Here is a 5415-nt window from a genome sequence, read left to right on the forward strand (position 1 = left end):
GCACTGATGTCTGCCTCTGTGGTAACTGTGACCTGCATTCTCTGAGGTCCTTGCTCTTGTGCACATGTACTGCAAGGACATCAAACCTGTTGGATAATTGCCATTTCTGAAGAAGGGTCTAGGCCCGAAACGTCAGCCTTCCTGCTCCTCTGATGCTGCTTGGTCTGCTGTGTTCATCCAGCTCTACACCTTGTTATCTCGGATAATTGCAAGGGCTGAGATTCCTCGACTGCTAACTCCCAGATCCATTTGCCTATCTCAAATGCACTGACCATGGACTAAATCTGAACAACCAAGCCCAAGTGATATATCTGACTCCTAGAACAAAATATCCAGATAACATATCTCAACCTGATGTATTACAGTGTCTGAAGTTTGAACTCCAGTTCAATATCTCTGAGCCAAGGTTTCTTGAGATGCACATACATTATTACAGATGTGGTTGCTGTGAATCAAACAGACATCTAACACATACTATATCCAGACTAATCACCTACACTGTCATCTTTCTTTTATTTTATTTAACTAAAAAGGTTTCATGTTTAAGAATATCACTGTGATTAGCTGTTGAACATTGAACCATTCAAATTGAAACATTGCTGTTCCTAGTTTCAGTCACATGCTGGTACTAAGCTTTTTTTTTCTCTCTACGACATAGCTTCAAATGATTTTCAACAATATGATATTTAGATAGATAGGCTAGAATACTATTGAAAAAAAAAGTTTGTTTCGATCATCTTGGCCTTTACAGTGCCAGGGATCTGTGTTCAATTCCAGCATTAGGTGACTGTCAGTGTGGAGTTTGCACGTTCTCCCTACGACTGCATGGGTTTCTTCTGGGTGCTATGGTTTCTTCACACAGTCGAAAGATGTGCAGGTTAGGTGAATTGGCTGTGCTAAAATTGCCCCATGGTGTCCAGAGATATCCAGGCTAGATGGATTAGCCATAGTAAACATGGGGTTACATGAATAAGGAAAGGGGCCGAGCCTTGTGGGATGCTCTTTGGGGGGTGTTGGTGCAGATTCAATGGGCTGAATGGCTTCTTTCCACACTGTGGGGGTTCTGTGAATCTAACAAAAGCAAGGAAGTTATTACGAACATCTATAAAACTGTGGTTCAACCTCAGTTGGAGTTTGGTGTCCAATTCTGCTCATCCGACTTTAGAAAGAATATGAAGAATTTAGAGGATCATAGAATCAAAATACAGAAGCATTTTACGCCAATGAAGTTACTGTATTGTTAATAAATTGTCTTTTGTTTAAGATGCAAACCAGTATCTGGAATTGATTATTCACAGAGTCTGGGATTGGTTATACAAAAGTCTTGTTAGGAGCATTTGAAGTCAGTTTTGATAGGCTTTGAAGGTTATCATTTTACTGTGTTGCGAATACAGAGGTAGAAAGGCCGATTTGGTTCAGCTGTCTGTCCCTGTGTCATGACAGTATGAATTGAATTGTCCCATGGGGGTCTCGTGGTGTAGTACCTCTAAGACAGGAGAGCTAGGTTCCAGATTCTGGGTTGTATTTTAAACAAAAGACTTAGCAAATTATTAACAATATAGTAACTTCTGCAGAGTAAAATTAAACAACAAAGTAATCTAATTGGTCTGTGCTTTAAACTCAAAAACATTCATGCAAATGAAAGATAAGCCAACAAATATTGGGACAAATGAAAGAGAATTACAAAACTTGCCAGATTAATTAAGTAGTTTTTACAATGCATTGTTCCACAGGCATAGTTACTATGATTTTGATGGTTTCTTGGTTATATTATCCAAAGATGAGGGATGGGTTGGACCTGAACTGGAGGGGGACCAACATCCTAGCGGAGAGACTTGCTGGAGCTACTCAGTAGGGTTTAAACTAGTCTGGCAGTGGGGTGGACCCCTAAGCAGCAGTGAGACAAGAGAGAAAGATGAGGCTGGTACAGAAGCAAAAGAGAGCAAGTTAAATCATCAAGGCAGACAAGAACACAGCAGAGAAGGAGGAAAGACTGATGAATTAATCTGATGAATTATTTCAATGAAAGAGGCCTGACAGGTAAGGCAGATGAACTCAGGGCATGCTGGGAACATAGGACTGGGATATCATAGCTATTATAGAAACATAGCTGAGGGAGGAATGGGACTGGCAGCTCAATGCTCCAGGGTACATGCTATAGGAAGGATAGATGGGGAGGAGAGGGAGCAGCATTTTTGAAAACATCACAGCAGTACTTAGAGAAGATATCCCTGAAGGATTGTCCAGTGAGGCTATATGGGTGGAGCTGAGAAGGGGTGAGAAGCTGAGGAGGGGATGATCACTTTGTTGAGATTGCACTACAGACCCCGAATAGTCAGCGGAAAATTGAGGTGCAAATAAGTAGGGAGATCTGTAAGAATAGAATAGCTGTAAGAATAGGGTTGTAACAGTAGAGGATTTTAACTTTCCAAACACAGACTAGGACTGCCTCAGTGTTCAGGGCTTGGATAGGGAAGAATTCTTGTTCAAGAAAACTTTCTCAATCAATATGTTGATGGCCCTTTTAGAGAAGGGCCAAAATTCAACCTCCTCTCAAGAAATAAGGCAGGGCAAGTGACTGATGTGTTAGTGGGGGAACACTTTGGGACAAGTCACCATAATTCTATTAGTTTGAAAACAGTTATGGAAAAGGGAAGCTTTCAAAAGCGAGATTACAAGTGTTCAAGGACACCATGTTTGTGTGAAGGGCAAGGCTGGCAGGAGTAGAGAACGCTGGATGATTAGAGATATTGAGGCTCTTGTCAAGACAAAGGAGGCATATGTCAGGTATAGACAGCTGGGATCAAGTGAATCTCTTGAGTAGTATAGGGGTTGTAGGAGTACAGTTAAGAGGGAAATCAGGACAGAAAGAAGGGGACATAAGTTAACTTTGGCAGATAAGGTTAAGGAGAACCCAAAGAGATTCTTTGCCAGGGTTGGAGAGGTTGAGCTAGAGGGAAAGGTTGAATAGACTGGGCCTATTTTCCCTGGAGTGTTGGGAGCTGAGGAGAGACCTGATAGAGGTTTATAAAATCATGAGGGCATGGATAGGGTAAATGCCTTTTCCCCAGGGTGGGATGGCATAGGTTTTAGGTGAGAGAGGAAAGATTTAAAAGGGATCTAAGGGGCAACGTTTTCACACAGAGGGTGGTATGTGTATGGAATGAGCTGCCACAGGAAGTAGTGGAGGCTGGTACAATTACACCACTCGAAAGGCATCTGGATGGGTATATGAATAGGAAGGATTTAGAGGGATTTGGGCCAAATGCTGGCATTTGGGGCTAGATTTATTTAGGATATCTGGTCGGCATGGACAAGTTGGACCAAAGGGTCTGTTTCCATGCTGTATATCTCTATGACTCTATGACTGTAAGTATGTTAATAGCAAGACTAATGAGGGAGAGAATAATGCCCCTTAAAGGTCAATCAGGCCATCTTTTTGTGTGTAACCACAGGAGATGGGTGATATCCTAAATGATATTTTGCATCAGTATTTACTGTGGAGAAAGACATGGAAGCTAGACAACTTGGGGAAATAAATATTGATTGCCTGAAAAGAGTCTACAAAACTGAAGAGGAGGTGCTGGAGGTCTTAAAATGCATAAAGGTAGATAAATCCCCAGGACCTGATCAGGTCTATCCCTGGACAAAGTGGGAAGCTAGGGAAGAAATTGTAGAGGCCCCCAGCAGAGATATTTGTATCACTGACAGCCACGGGTGAGGTGCCAGAAGACTGGAGGGTGCCGAATGTTGTGTCATTATTTAAGAAAGACTGTAAAGAACCACAGACTGGTGAACCTGACTTCAGTGGTGGGTAAGTTGTTGAAGGGGATTCTGAGAGACAGGATCTACATGCATTTGGAAAAGCAAGGACTGATTAGGGATAGTCAACATGGCATTGTGTGTGGAAATCGTGTCTCACAAACTTGACTGAGTGTTTTGAAGAGGTGACCAAGAAGATTAATGACGGCTGAGCAGTAGTTGTTGTCTGCATGTACTATAGCAAGGCTTTTGATAAGGTTCTGCATGGTAGACTGGTTAGTAAGGTTAGATCACATAGGATTCAGGGAAAACTAACCAATTGAATACAAAATTGGATTGAAGGTAGGAGACAGAAAGTGGTGATAAGAGGGTTGTGTTCAGACTGGAGGCCTGTGACCAGCAGCATACTGCAAGAATCGGTGCTCAGTCCACAGTTGTTCATTATTTACATAAACGATTTGGATGAGAATAAAGGAGGCGTGGTTAGTAAGTTTGCAGATGACACCAAAATTGGTGGTACAGTGGACGGTGAAGAGGGTCATCTAAGAGTACAATGGGATCTTGATCAACTTGGCCAGTGGGCAAGGAATGGCAGATGAACTTTAATTTAGATAAATGTGACGTGTTGCATTTTGGTAAGACAAACCAGGGCAGGACTTACACAGTTAATTGTAGGGCCCTGGGGAGTGTTGTTAAACAGACAGACCTAGGAATGCAGGTACATAGTTCCTTGAAAGTGGCGTCACAGGTAGACAGGGTGGTGACAAAGGCGCTTAGCACCCTTACCCTCATAGGTTAGACCACTGAAGACGGGAGTTGGGATGCCATCTTATGGCTGTACATGACATTAGTAAGGCCACATTTGGAGCACTGCATACAATCCTGGTTGCCCTGCTATCAGAAGGATGTTATTAAACTGGAAAGGGTGCAAAAAAGATTTACAAGGATGTTACAGAGACTGGAGAGTTTGAGTTATAAGGAGAGGCTGGATAGGTTGAGACTTTTTTCCCTGGAGCATCAGAGGCTGAGGAATGACCTTATAGAGAATTGTAAAATCATGAGGGACATAGTCAAGGTGAATAGCCAAGGTCTTTTCCCCAGGGTAGGGTAGTTCAAAATTAGAGGGCATATGTTTAAGGTGAGAGCAGAAAGATTTAAAAGGGATCTGGGGGACAACTTCTTCACACAGAAGGTGGTGCATGTGGAGACAAGTACAGTTGCAACATTTAGAAGATAATTTGGACAGGTACCTTTATTCATTCACGGGATGAGGACATCGCTGGTTAGACAGCATTTATTGCCCATCCCTAATTGGCCAGAGGGCAGTTAAGAGTCAAACACATTGCTGTGAGTCTGGAGTGACAAATAGGCCAGACCGGGTATGGATAGCAGAGATAGTAAGAACTGCTGATGCTGGAGTCAGAGATAACACGGTGTGGAGCTGGAGGAACACAGCAGGTCAAGTTTCTGAGACAACAAGGTGCAGGGCTGGACGAACACAGCAGGCCAAGCAGCATCATAGGAGCAGAGAGGCTGACGTTTCGGGCCTAGACCCTTCATCAGAAAAGGGGGAGGGGAAGGGGGTTTTGAAATAAATAGGGAGAGAGTGGGAGGCGGATAGAAGAGGGGTAGAGGAGAGGATAGGTGGAGAGG

This window comes from Rhincodon typus, chromosome 9 (assembly GCF_021869965.1).
Source record: "Rhincodon typus isolate 14 chromosome 9, sRhiTyp1.1, whole genome shotgun sequence".
Taxonomy (NCBI): Eukaryota; Metazoa; Chordata; class Chondrichthyes; order Orectolobiformes; family Rhincodontidae; genus Rhincodon; species Rhincodon typus.